The sequence below is a fragment of the Procambarus clarkii genome, chromosome 80 (assembly GCF_040958095.1).
Source record: "Procambarus clarkii isolate CNS0578487 chromosome 80, FALCON_Pclarkii_2.0, whole genome shotgun sequence".
NCBI lineage: Eukaryota > Metazoa > Arthropoda > Malacostraca > Decapoda > Cambaridae > Procambarus > Procambarus clarkii.
In genome coordinates, this window is record NC_091229.1 from 10,563,659 (window position 1) to 10,579,764 (window position 16,106).

Below are 16,106 nucleotides of genomic sequence, written 5' to 3' on the forward strand. Positions count from 1 at the left end.
CCCCAACACGTTATTCTAGCACTTTCAACACTCACCTCGCAACACCTCATTCCTGTGTTGCAACACTCAAAACACCTCATTTTGTGTTTAAACACTCACAGCACGCATTTTGTGTTGCAACACTTACACGATATTATTACTGTGTTGCAACACGTGTATGCATTAGTGTTATATGCGTATATTTTTATTTCTCTTTGAATGTAGATATATTGAAAATATTTGAAATATAAATTAAAACGATTTATAAAATAATTCTCTCCATCTGGTGTTTCTGGCTTTCAACACTTGAGGCCAACTATAAGAAAAATCAATAACTGATCAACCCATCCTCCGAATTGACAGTACGTTTTAATACTAAGTATAATAAGTTCATTTCTCGACTGTCATACATAGTACATAATTGCACTTATGGGGCTGTTACATTTACCTCCCCATTTATGCTCCTCGTTTTCTGTTAAGACACTCAGAATTTTAGGATGAAGTTTTAATGTTCAGTTCGCAGTTTCAAGACCATTGGACTGGTTAGTCGGGAAGATAAGGATGGGGGAGGATGTAGGAAAACTTGAAAAGGATTAGAGTATGAGGAGGTTACAGGTAAGTGGCCCAACCACTTTGGGTTTGATTGTGATGAGGTTGATTGTAATGAGAAGTGATGGGTGAATGTGGAGGTGATGCCTGGTGGTTAGTAGGAAGGCTCCTTTTTTCCTGATCAGCTATCGGTGAGTAGCCACAGTGCAGGTGGTGGTTGATTACGTAGCCACTCGCCGTTTTTCTGGGAGCTGTGCTTGGTTTTTTATCAGTGGTTGGTGGTTGAGTGGAGGTTTTAAATCCTTAATCGATGGGTTTCAGGTCGTAGGACTTAGGTGTACAGTGGGGCTGGTGGATGCCATTCGTCCTCTGGTATTCATCTAGTTGTGTTTGCGAGGGTTGAGCTTTGCTCTTTCGGCCCGCCTCTCAACTGTTTACTAACTACTTTTTTTTCCACACCACACACACACCAGGAAGCAGCCCATGACAGCTGACTAACTCCCAGGTACCTATTTACTGCTAGGCAACAGGGGCATTCAGGGTGAAAGGAACTTTGCCCATTTGTTTCTGCCTCGAGCGGGAATCGAACCAGCGCCACAGAATTACGAGTCCTGCGTGCTATCCACTAGGCTACGAGGCCCCTGTAAACCTTGTGGTAGGTTGCTTAAGATCCTGGGCCTAGGGTAAGCTCTGTCGTGAATGTATCTTCTTACCCTTTGTTGGAGGGATATCCTCCTCGACCTGTGGAGCTGGTCGAACATTACGTAATTCGTCGTGTTGAGGACAACAAAGGGGTCCTCACGGTTTGGCATGTACATTCTTTTCATTTTATATAATTGTTTGATCGAGAGGCAATGCAGGCGACCATTCAGTGGGTCAATCCTCAGTCTGATATGAAGGTCTTCTGTGCGCACTTTGTCTAAGAGTGACACATTTGCCATAAATCTGAGCGCCCTGTTCTGGACCCGTTGCAGTTTCAGCATGTTCGATTTCTTTGCCAAAGTGGAGTGTTCGGGTATTCTAAGGTTGGCCGAATGAGCATCTTGTAGAGGTGTAATTTTACATGTTGCGGGGCCTGGTGGAAGCCGTATAGTTTGGCAAGTTGAGTCGCGGCAATTGCTGCCGTGCTGTTAATACGTTCATTAGAGTTCAGGAACTTCTTTTTCAGTTTTATTAAACAACAGAGATTTTATAAAAAAATGAAAATATCCAGAGTTACTTTACAATTTATTGATATATTTTAGTTTTGTTTTATTTGTGTTATCAAACTGTAATATCAATATAGCTATAGGTTAAGCAGTAATTGTAATTAAGAAGTAATAAAATGTTTATCTTCAAAAACTAAGAGAGTTAGGTTAGGACGTGGTTTTCTATTCAGATTTTCAGGTAAACTCAAATATTCACAATATATTTGACTACGATTTAATACTAAGTGTAAATAAGTACAATTCCTAACTGTCATATATAATACATAATTGCACTTATGGGGCTGTTACATTTACCTCCCTACTTTTGGAGGACGGGCTGAGCTGATCCATATGTCAAATACACTATTATTGTCTTTATTTGCTCTCATTCGTTCATTACTAAGCAAACAATTTTTTTCTCAAATTATCATTATAAAAACACCAAATTAAAATTAACAATATCAGCTTTAGGTTTTAGTAATATTTCTACCTTTGAACAGGAAGAAACTATGAATATTAGGGTGAACACATAAAAATTAAAACGTCTAGATGAACACGTCTAGGTGAACACGTCTAGGTGAATACAGTAGGTGAACGCATATGGAAAACATCTTACATGTAAACATGTTACTCCACGCCTTCCTCTCGCTTCTTGCCGAGCCCGCGTTCGATCCCCGATGGTCCAAATGGTAGATTCCATTCCTTCACTTCGTCCTTATATATCCCAGTCAAGTGCTATATAATCATACTGGCCTAGTACTTTCACCTCATAATTACGTTATCTTACATTACCTCGCTTCCTCACAGAGATTCTTTTCCTTCCTGATTTTGTCTTCTTATGCCTCAAATGTCAAATGGTGATGTATGATGAAGTGGATGAGTGTATGACTGCTGAGTTCTTTATTAAGCAGGAAGCGTCGTGGTCAGACAGGGAGGTCGGACTCGGTGTTCACGCGGTCACCAGTTCGAACTCTTGCTTGTTAGGTTCCTTTTTTCATATATTGGCTACAAAATAATTTAGTTTTAATCTATCTTCAATCTATATAAATAAAAAAGTAAATGTTCGTTTGTTCAAAATTGCTAATCTCCGAAAGTTCTTCACCGATTGCTTTGAAATTTTCACACAAAGTTCCACTTGCATCCGAGCGGGTTTTTATATACATTTTATATAGATGTCATGGGAAAAAAACATGTTTTTTTTAACTGTTTTTCGTGTGTTTTTCATGAGAGGGAAATCTTCGAAACCTCTTTACCGATTGCTTTGAAATTTTGACACAATGTTGCATTCAAATATGAACGTATTTTTATATACCTACTATATACATCCCTCACCTGTGACAGGAAAAAACATGCTTTTTGTAAAAACATTGCCATCTGTTGAGCATAAGAGCAACACACGCTCTAATCTCTGAAAGTTCTCACTGATTGCTTTGAAATTTTGACACAACGTTCAATTCAAATACGCGCTTGTTTTTATATACCTACTATATAGATTCCTCGCCAGTGACAGGTAAAAACATACTTTTTTTTCTAAACAGCGCCATCTGTTGCACGCAATAGCAACACACACTATACTAAATATATTACGATTCCATTTCAATATTTTCGATTGCACTCTATTAGGTTTTATATACCTTTCGATTGCACAAATAGAAGGTTTTATATACCTACTATTTAGATGCCACCCCTGTGTCAGGTAAAAACATGCGTTTTTGAAAAACAGCGCCATCTGTTGCACATAATAGCAACTTGAACGATATACAAAATAGATCACGAATTCCATTTCAATGTTTCCGATTGCATTGATAAATTTTATTTTCATAGATTTCTATTTATTTTCATTTTGATTTAATTATTTTGTGTTACATTGCGTTGTAACTGAGCTGTGTTGTTTACCATACCGTTCATTTCACAAATATAAGTATAGATACCACACCTGTGACAAGTAAAAACATTTTTTTTTTTTAATAAACAGCACCAACTGTTGCACGTATGAGCAACAGATGCTATTCTAAATTCAACTCATCCTCGACTCAAGTCCTTTACATTCAGCGATCGACCTCACATTCGCATTCATAAAATTGTTCATGCTGTCCATTCAAAACAGTAATTTCCTCAAATATAAATTAACAATATAATATATTAGCATATTGTGCCTATATAGGCATAGGTTAGATTAGGTTAGGTTTTTAGGTTCTGTTGGCAAATTTTTTTTATTTGTAGTGCGTTGGTGAAGCATTTACAGCATTGTGGTTCAAATAAAATTCGTCAGAATTTTATTCTTCCGGAACACCTACCTGTTCCGGAAGTGTATGAACGAAACCAGTTGTGAATAGTGTGTAAACCGTTTTTCATTCATAAACAGTTGGTTTGTGGGTGCATGGAATCACTTTTAGGTCTTTGGAGAACTGGCTGACTAAATATGTTACGATTCCATTTCAACGTTTCCGATTGCGCTGACAAATTTAATTTTCATAAATTTCGATTTATTTTCATATCTGATTTATTTATTTTGTGTGACATTGCACTGGAATTGAGCTGTGTTGTTTAGCATATCGTTCATTTCTTGTGTATAGTTTAATTTGTTGTTTTTTTATTTTTTCATCTCGTTTCTTAAAAGTTTTTCTTATATTTCAGTGAAGGAAAAATCAGATCATTTGATGTTCCCAATTTTCTGATGGGAACATTAGATCATTTGGGAATGTATCAGACGAGGGATTGGGAAATAGTGGAGAGGACGAGGGACGGTGGGGAGCACGAGGGGAAAGGGGAGGAGGTAATGGTAGGGAGGACGAGGGGATGGGGGAGTTGGAGATGGTGGGGACGAGGGGACAGGAAAATGAATAATGATGGGGAGGACAAGTGGACAGGGGGAGTGGGGGATAGTGGGGAGGACGAGGGGACGGGGGAGGGGGGAATGGAAGGGAGCACAAGGGGACGGGGAAGTGAAGAAACGGTGGAAGGACAGGGGACAGGGGTGGAAGGAATCATGGGGAGGACTGGGAGACAGGGGAAGGTTACCGTAGCTCAGCAACGCACATGCGTTGCTGAGCCACAGCAATGCGTGGCTAGGTACAGCTAGTTCAATTTTCATTTATTTATTTATATTTTAAATATTTAATCACGTTTTATATATCAATTTTAGCAAATTTTATATATTATAATCATTTGTATTATTATTATATTATTGCAAAACAATAATAACGTGTTGTGAGTGTTGCAATACAGGAATAACATTGTGTTTCAAAATAAAAATAACGTGTTTTCAGCATTGCAACTCAGAAATAATGTATAGTAAGTATTTCAGGACAGAAAAAATGTGTTGTAAGTTTTGGAACACAGAAAAAAATTTATGCAACACTCACTAACAACACGGTAATAATGTGTTACAATTATTTATCCCTTACCGGTACGACACTTACAACACCTTATTCCTGTGTTGCAACGTTGCAACACCTATAGCATGTTATTACTGTATTGCCATACTCACAAAACAGTATTCTGGGTTATAGCACTCACAATACATTTTTTCTGTTTTGCAAAACTAAAAACAATTTATTTCTGCATTTGAACAATCAAAATGTTTAATTTCTGTGTTGCAACACTCATAACACGTTATTTATATTTTTCAACACTTACAATTTGTTATTGATGTTTTGCAACACTCACAACACTTCATTCCTTTGTAACACTCATAACACGGTATCATATACGGTGAAACACTCACATTCGTGTAATGTCCGTGTATTTTTCTTTCTCTATATATGGACTTTCATTTACAGCAAGGTTGTCATTCAGGATTCTTTCCTCACTAGCATCAGTAAAGAAATATAATGAAAAATATGTTCAATGCCGTAACATATTGAAAGGAATTGACCATAATTACTTTAACCATAACTTTAATAACAGTCCCCGTGGCGTAGTGGTTGTGTTTGCATCATAATATGTTCCTGTTGCAACACTTACAACAGGGTTTTCATTTGCAACACTCGCAACACCTTCTTGTGGTCCAACACTTATAATTTCTCATTTCAGTGTTGCAACACTCACAACACCTTATTCCTGAGTTGCAACACCAAAAACATGCTATTCCTGTGCGTTGCAACACTTACATGTCTTTGTCCATTTGGTTTAAATCTGTTTATTGTTTAATAAGAATATGACAAGTTTTAACTGAAGTTCGGGTTTCCTTCACGATTCTTTCCTCTCTCTTCGATTAATAAAGTTATGTAATCAAACACATTTTTAACTGCCGTAAGATACTGAAATAAATAGGATAATTTCCTTCACGAATACTATAATTCTACCATAATTACCTGAACTATTACTACGATATTACCATAATTATTTGTATGCCCATAAACAACCTATGCAAACCAATTATTTGTTTATTAAATAAATACTAAGAAGAATATTTCCCAGATATACCTTAATAAATTCGAGAAAATGACTTAGTTCGCTTTGTTTAATTTAATTACAATTGTTATTGCATATTTATTGCAACATGTTATTGCACTGCAATAACTTGTTGGGATTGATGCAGCGATGCAACACGAATAATTTGTTGTGAGTGTTACAACACATAAATGTCATTTTGTGAGAAGTGCAACACAGAAATGACGTTCTGTCAGTGTTGCATGCATAATTTGAAGATTATCTTGAGATTATCTTGATATGATTTCGGGGCTTTAGTGTCCCCGCGGCCCCGTCCTCGACCAGGCCTCCACCCCCAGGAAGGAAGCAGCCCGTGCAACCCGTTCTCGCAAATTTAATAAGTCAATATTGACTTATTTAATATGTGCATAGGTGACATACTTAACATAATAGATACCCTTAAAAAGATTCATAGAAAACACCGACCTTACCTAACCTACTTAGTATGTTAAGATAAGCATCTTATTGCTTCGTAATTACAATTATTACCTAACCTATAATAGGTATAGGTTAAGTAATAATTGTAATTACGAAGCAATAAGATGCTTATCTTAAGATACTAACAAGGTTAGGTAAGGTCGGTGTTTTCTATGAATCTTTTTAAGGGTATCTATTATGTTTAGTATATCACCTATGCACGTAGTTAATAAGTCAATATTGACTTTACGAATTTGCGAGAACGGGTTGGCCTGTGACAGCTGACTAACTCCCAGGTACCTATTTACTGCTAGGTAACAGGGGCATTCAGGGTGAAAGAAACTTTGCCCATTTGTTTCTGCCTCGTGCGGGAATCGAACCCGCGCCACAGAATTACGAGTCCTGCGCGCTATCCCCCAGCCTACGAGGCCCCTTGGGAGGAAGATTGGGAGTGTTGTGTTACATCATTGCAACACAAGATTAGCGTGTTGTGAGAGTTGCACCGCATAAATAACAATATCACAAATAACATGAATAATGCAGCGCAGATGTAAAGTGTAATGAACGCTGAAACACAGTAATAATGTGTTGTGAGAGTTGCACCGTTGTCTTACAGGAAGCACTTCTTGTGAATGTTGCAGTGGACAGGAATAACGTGTTGTGTATGTTGCGTGCAACAGACAGGTAAACGTGTTGCGAGAGTTGCAACACAGAAATAATGTGGTTTGAGGGATGCAACACAGGGATATTTTATTGAGAGAGTTGGAGCATTGCAACACAGGGATAATATGTGGTGAGTGAGTGCAGCGTTGCAAAACATAAATAACGTGATGCATCACTCACGGTATAGTTTTTTGTTGCAACGTTCACAACAAATATGTTAGTCCTGTGTTGCACCATGCACATTATTTCTGTGTTGCATCAATAACACCTCATTCGTGTGTTGCAATACCCACAATAACTCCTGCCTGTATTGCAACGCAAAGCACGCTATTCCGTAACATGTTGATAGGAATATCTGTATATTTCCTCTGTACATATTAAGGAATAAACGTGTATTTACAATAAATATTATCATAATGACATAACTGTTACTCTAATATTATCATAATTACCGTAGCTAATATCATAATTATACATACGTTAGTGGATATAACTTGAAGTCCATTTTTTCTAAAAGTTTATGACAAATATTTGAATCTTATGAGTTTAAACACCCTATAAAGTCAACTTCCATCGATCTATTGCTACTTTCTTTCAGCACTCGAGGCGAACTAAAAGTAAAAATAAAAATCCAATATTTATACGCCAAATGCACTTAATGCAATTAATGTTTTAATTTTGTTCTAATCATAAAGATAAAATTCCTGTCATGTAATCATTGCTAGTAATGATTACATGGCTCGGCTTTAGTTCTCCGTAATACTTAACACTGATAACTAGGGCGAGCGCATTTAAGTAAGCACATTTAGGTGAGCTCTTCTAGTTTAACACATCTAGGTGAGCACATCTAGGTGAGCACATCAATGTCGTTAAACAACCTATCCCAAAAAGTTGTAATTTATTTAATAAATATTAAGTTGAATAACACCTTGATATACCATAAAAAATTCAAGAGAACAACTGTACAGTTTCCTTTGTTTAAATAATTTAAATCTATACTGTCAATAAAATATTTTTATGTTCGATCCCCGAAGGTCGAAGTGGTTGGTTAGCCTTCCTCTAATCCGTCCTCACATCCCAGCTCATCCTAATGTCCCTTCCAAGTGTTATATATGGGCACCCTGGCCTAGCGCCTCATAATTACCTTGCCTTACCTCATATCTTTTCCTCAGATTTTTGCTTCTCATGCATCAACGGTTAATTGCAGATGTATGGTGAAGTGAATGAATGTATGACTGCTGAGTTCTTCATTATGCAGGAAGAGTCATGGCCAGACTGAGAGGACGGACCTAGTGTTTACGCGGTCACCAGTTCGACCTCATTGGTTTCATCTTCCTTATTTCACTTAGTTAAATAATAATTCAGTCTAAATTGTTCAATCGCAATTTTCTTCTATTTGATTACATTTAAAACGTTCAATCACGTTTTATTTGTCATTTTCAGCAACTTTAATATATTTATTTATATCAGTTTATCTATTTGTTCAAGCATCATTTACCAATGCAATCACTTGTTTTCAGATATTTAATTACTTATATTTCTCTAGTGTATCACCTTTATTACCTGTTCAATCTAATGTAATTTGTTTCTTCACTCACGTTTTATTTATTCAAATATTTTTTATTCGTCGATTTAATCACTTGTTAGTTATATTTTTTATCATCTTTTGTTGATTTATTCAATCGCTAAGATTTTTTAAATGTACATATTAGCAATAAAACATTTATATCGAGCAAGAATACAACGTTTAACGTTTGATGGGAATGCGAGTTGTGAGTGTTGCATCACGGTCCTATCGTGAGTGTTGCAACACATAAACTGCACGATGAGAGTTGGAAAATTGCAACACTTTAAAACCGTGTTGTGAGTGTTTCAACTCAGCAATGACGTGTTGTGAGTCTTGCAGTCTTACAATAATAATGCGTTGTGAGTGTTACAACATAAATAATGTGTTGTGAATGTTTCAAAACCTATTAATATGTTTTGGGTATTTCAACATTGAAATAACGTGTTATGTGTTGAAACACCGAAATAACGTGTTGTGTTCCAACGCAGGCATAATGTGTTGAGTGTGTTAAAACGTTACAACACAATAATTACATGTTTTAACCCTAACAATATGTTATTTATGTGTTGCAACCCTGGGTATGTTATTTTGTGTTGCAACACTCACAATAAGTTCTGTTTAGCCATACTCGCTACACCTGATTCTTGTGTTCCAACATTTATAACTTCTTATTTCAGTTTTGCCACACTCAAAACACCAATTAAAATTTGCATCACTCATAACACTTATTCTTGTGTTGCAAAACTCAAAACACGCTATTTCTGTACGTTGCAATACTTACAACATGTGTGTGTGTGTATGTGCAATCGTGTTAAGTTTGTGTATTTCTGGATATGAATATGGCAAGTTTTCACTGAAGTCCGGTTTTCATTCACGATTCTATCCTCTCATGAGTTAATAGGGTTATATAATCAAAAACATTTTAACTGCCGTAACATATTAAAGGGAATTTAGAATAATTACCTTAACGAATACTATACTATTACCATAATTACCTTAGCTATTACTATGATATTACCATATTTACTTTAAATATTTCTGTAGGTTTTACAATAATTACCTTAAGTATTATATTACCATAATTATCTTTATTGTTACTATAATTTTGCCATAATTACCTTAACTAGTACTATAATATTATATAATTTAGTGAAAATACGAAATTTATATGTCATTAAGTACCTTTTCACTTAAGTCGTCAATATAGAAAAAACTTCAAGACATTTTTATTTAAGCTTCGAGCTAACATTTGAAATCTAATATAAGAAAAATCTTATCTGATCTTCAAATATACTTGATATTTACTTTTTTCTCTGCCTTGCGTTCATTACTAAAACAAGATACAATGTATAAATCAGCTTTAGTTCTCAATAATACCTAAGCGTTAAGCAAGATGAACCACTGTTTATTAGGGTGTTTAAGCTGTTAATGTATACCCATAAAAACCCTATGCTAACAAATTATTTATTAAATAAATACTAAGTAGAATAACTCCCAAATGTACCTTAATAAATTAAAGAAAATAACTTCGTAAAGTTCGCTTTGTTGAATTTTATTGAGATCTACAATGTCTATAAAATATGTTTTCTGTTCAATCTCCTAAGATGTAAGCGATTGGGCACAGCTTTTCAGCGCCATCTTGCAGGGTCGGCGTTCGATCGCCGATGGTCCAAGTAGTTGAGCACCGTTCATTCTCTCCGTCCTCACATCCCAGCCCATCCTAATGTCCCTTCCAAGTGTTATACATTCATACTGGCCTGGCGCTTTCACCTCAGCGTTTCCTTAACTTACCTTACATCCTCTTCTCATAAAGATTAATTTTCCTTCCCGATTTTCTCCTTCACACGCCTCAATTGGCAGTTGAAGATGTATGGTGAAGTGGATAAATGTATGACTGATGAGTTCTTCATTAAGCAGGAAGAGTCGTGGCCAGAGAGGGAGGTCGAACCCGAAGTTCACGCAGTCACCAGTTCGACCATTTAGCCTGCCAACTCTTTTTTTCATATATTGCAGAAATAATGCTTTAGTTGGAATTACTGAGTCCTATTTTTTCATCTATTTATTCCTCTTTAATATTTATTCACTTTTATAGATCTATTCTAGCAGAATTTACATACATATTTATCACATTTAAATTAGTTCTTTATTCATCATGTCCATTAATCCCTTCACATTTTATAGATTCTTAATCACTTGTATTTGTACACTTAACCAGCTTAAATATCTATTTATTTGCACAAAATTTATTTATTCTTTCCCGTTTTATGTGTTTATTTAATATTTTCCTTTAATCTATTAATAACCTTTTACATATATATTTATCACATTTAAATGATTTCTTAAATCATAATGTATTTATTAATCCATTCACATTTTTAGATACATAATGACTTGTATTTATACACTTAATCATCTTTAATAACTATTCAATTGCATGTAATTTATTTATTCTTTCCTGTTTTATTTGTTTAATTTATTTCTATTTATCTTTTTATAGCTTGGTTTTTCCCATCACCTTTTATCTATCTTTTCAATTCCATATTATTTTTAATTTACATATCAGCAATGAACAATTTATATCGTGCAAGAAACCAACGTTTAAAGCTTAATGGGAAAACAAGTTAAGTGTTGCATCACATTGCTAACGTCATATGAGTGTTGAAACACAGAAATAACATGTTGTGAGTAATGAAGCGATGTAACATAGGAATAACGTGTTGTGGATGTTACAACACATAAATGCCATTTTGTGAGTAATGCAACACAGAAATGACGTTCTGTAAGTGTTGCACGCATAAATTATAGATTGTGAGTGTTGTGTTACATCATTGCAACACATGATTAGCGTTTTATGAGAGTTACACCGCATAAATAACCAGTTATTCGTGTTGCAACTCCGGAGTGTTACGTTGTGAGTTTTGCACCACAGAACAAAAGGGTTGTAAATAATGCAACGATGAATAATGCAACGATGAATGTATTATGAACGCTGGAATACAGCAATATTGTGTTGTGAGTGTTGCAATGTTGTAATACAGGAATAACTTCTTATGAATGTTGCAGCTGAATGGAATAACGTGTTGTGTGTGTTGCGTGCAACGGACAGGTATAACGTGTGGCGAGAGTTGCAACACAGAAATAATGTGGTTTGAATGATGCAAGGCAGGGATATTATGTTGTGAGAGTTTCAGCATTGAAAAACTGAGATAGTATGTGGTGAGTGTTGCACCATTGCAAAACAGAAATAACGTGATGCAACTCGCACATTATATAATTTTTCTGTTGCAACATTCACAACAAATTCGTTAATCCTGTGAGGAACACACACATTTTTCTGTGTTGCAACATTATCACATCATTCATGTGTTGCAACACTCACAACTAATTTCTGTGTTACAACACTCACAATAACTTTATTGAAACGCTCACAACATGCTATTCCGGTGCTTTGCAAAGCTCACAACATGTGTGAATGCATTCATGTTATGTCTGAATATTTTTTGTTTGTGTTCAAGTAAATTTTCGTTCATAGCTAGGGTCTTATTCTGGATTACATAATTCCTCTCTTGCATCAATATAAAAATATAAGAAATTATATAAAAATTCTGTAACATATTTATAAGAATGTACATACTTCCTCTGTATATAAAAGGAATATACATGTATTCACTTTAAATATTACTACAATGCCTTAATTATTACTATAATATTATCATAATTACCACAGCTACGATTATAAATATTACATAAGTTAGTGGAAACACGTAATTTCTCTATCATATTCTATTAACTGAAGTCTTCATTGAAGAAAAATAACTTGAAGGACAGTTTTTCTAAAGATTTACGTAAATAGTGGTATCGTATGAGTTTTAACACTATAAAGTCAAGTTCCATCGATCTGTTGCTTCTTTCTTTCAGCACTTGCGGCGAACTAAAAGTACAATAAAAATCAAACATAAATATGCCAAATACACTGTTATTAATTTCTTTCTCATCTCACAGATAAAATTCCTGCCACGTGATCATTACTAGAAAGCTAATTTAAAAGTAAAAACCAGCTTCAGTTCTCGGTAATACTTGACGGTGAAAACTAGGGTGAGCACATCTAAGTGACACACATCTAGGTGATCTCTATTAGGTGAGCACATTAATGCCTTTAAACAAAATATCCCAAAAATAATTAATTTATTAAATAATTATACAGATGAATAAAATCTTCATATACCGTAAAGAAATCAAGAGAATAGCTGTATAGAGTCTCCTTTGTTTAAATATATTCAGATCTTTTCTGTGTATAAAATATGTTTATGTTCGTTCCCCGTAGCCGAAGTGGTTGGGCAGCGTTCCTTCACTCCGTCCTCACATCCCAGCTCATTTTAATGCCCTTTACAAGTGCTTTACAGGAATTCTGGCCTAGCGCTTTCACATCATAATTACCTTACCTTACATCTTGACATAAGATTTTTGCTTCTCAGGCTTCAAATGTGAATTAATGATGTATGATGAAGTGGATGAATGAATGACTCTTGAGTTCTTCATTCAGCAGGAAGCATCGTGGTTTGACTGGGAGGTCGGACCCGGTGTTCATGCGATCACCAGTTCGAACTCCCACGCAACACGTCATACGAGCTTCTTTTTTTCAATAATATTATGCAGATAATATTTTAGTTTTAATCTAAAACTGTTTTTCATTAATTTAATCAAATTTTAAATATTCAATCACTTTTTATTTGCGAATTCTAGTAACTTTCATATATTATATAATTTATTATTATTATAGTATTGCGAAACAGTAATAACGTGTTGGGAGTGTTGCAATACAGCAACAACGTATCGTGAGTGTTGTGAAATATAAATAACGATGAAGTGAGTGATAAAGCGATGAAACATATTAATAACGTGTTGTGAGTGTTACAACACATAAATGCCATTTTGTGAGTAGTGCAACACAGAATGAACGTTATGTAAGTGTTGCACGCATAAATTATAGGTTGGGAGTGTTGTGTTACATCACTTCAACACAAGATTTGCGTGTTGGGAGAGTTGCACCGCATAAACAACCCGTTGTGCTTGTTGCAACTCAGTAGTGACATGTTGTGAGTTTTGACACAGAACAAAAGTGTTATGAATAATGCCACGCAGAAATAAATTGTTATGAGCGTTGGAACACAGTAATAATGTGTTGTGAGTGTTGCAACGTTGTAAATACAGGAATAACTTCTTGTGAATGTTGCAGCGGACAGGAATAAAGTGTTGTGTATGTTGCGTACAACGGACAGGTTTAACGTGTTGCAACACAGAAATAATGTGGTTTGAATGATACAACACAGGGATATTATGAGGTGAAAGTTTCAGCATTGCAACACAGGGATAATATGTGGTGAGTGAGTGCAGCATTGCAACACTGATCAACCTGTCCTCTTAAAAATAACGCCGCTTTTGGCCGTTTGCCCGTATGGCCGAAAGTGGACGTACTTTGAAAATGAAAAAAATGAAAATAAATTTGGGATTTTTTTTCAACAACAGTAAGTTAAGGGTCCTCTAACAGGTTAGGTTGGCAGGAAATTCTCATAAAGTTTCAAAACCTCAATTGAAAGTTTCCTCTTCTAACCTTATCGAGTAAACCGGACGACTCAAACAAAAAACGGGACAGTACGTCACTTTTGTGAGTCGATTTAATTTCAAATTACGTCCACTTTGGCCATAGCGCGCATACGAGCCAAAAGTGACGTTATTTTTAAGAGGACGGGTTGCATAAATAACGTGATTCATCACTCACGGTATAGTATTTTTATGTTGTAACATTCACAGCAAATATATTAGTCCTGTGTTGCAACACACACATTATTTTAGTGTTGGAACAATGTCACATCATTCATTTGTTGCAACACTCACAACTAATTCCTGTGTTACAACACTCACAACAACTCATTATATTATTTAAACGCTCACAACACGCTATTCCGATGCTTTGCAAAGCTCACATGTGTGAATGCATTCATGTTATGTCTGAATATTTTTTGTTTATGTATAAGTAGATTTTCGTTCATAGCTAGGATCTCCTTCTGGATTCCTTAATTCCTCCAAGCATCAATATCAAAATATAATCAGTTATGTCTTGAATCACATAATATATTTACAGGAATGTACATACTTCCTCTGTATATAAAAGGAATATATATGTATTTACCATAAATATTACAATAATGTCTTAATTATTGCCATAAATACGGTAGGTATTATTATAAATATTACATAAGTTAGTGAAACACGTAATTTCTCTATCATTAAGATTTTATTCATTGAAGTCTTCCATGTAGATAGATTACTTGAACATTTTTTCTAAAGGTTTATGGCAAATATTGAAATCTTATGAGTTTAAATGCAATATGAAGTCAGGTTCCATCAAGCTGTTGCTTCTTCCTTTCAGCACTTGCAGAGAGCTAAAAGTAAAATATATATCAAACATATATACGCCAAATACACTGTTATTAATTTCTTTCTAATCATACAGATAAAACTCCTGCCATGTGATCATTACTAGGAAAAACACATTGAAAAGTTCAAAATCGGTTCAAAAATTAGTGTTAGTTCTCACTAATACATAACACTGAAAACTAGGGTGAGTACATCTAGATGAGCTCTTCTAGGTGAGCACATCTAGGTGAGCACATCAATGCCTTTAAACAACCTATCCCAAAAATTATTAATTTATTGAATAAATACTAAGTTAAATAACACTTGATATAACTTAAGGAATTCCAGGGAACAACTATATACAGTTTCCTTTGTTTAAATATATTCAGATCTTTCCTGTCTATAAAATATGTTTATGTTCGATCCCCGAAGGTCGAAGTGATTGGGCAGCGTTCCTTCAATCCGTCCTCACATCCCAGCTCATCCTAATGTCCCTTCCAAGGGCTATATAGGCATACTGGCCTAGCGCTTTCACCTCATAATTACTTTGCCTTACCTTACATTTTTTCCTAAGAGTTTCTTACTCGCAGAATTTTGCTTTTCACGCCTCAATTGTCAATTGAAGATGTATGGTGAAGTGGATGAATGTATGAGTGTTGAGTTCTTCATTAAGCAGGAAGAGTCGTGGCCTGACAGGGAGGTCGGACCCGGTGTTCACGCGGTCACCAGTTCAACCCGCCAGCTTCTTTTTTCCATATATTACTCAGATAATACTTTAGTTTTAATCTAAAAACATTTTTATCTGTTTAATCAAATTTTAAATATTCAATCACGTTTTATTTACGAAATCTAGAAACTTGCACATATTATATAATATATTATTATTATTATTG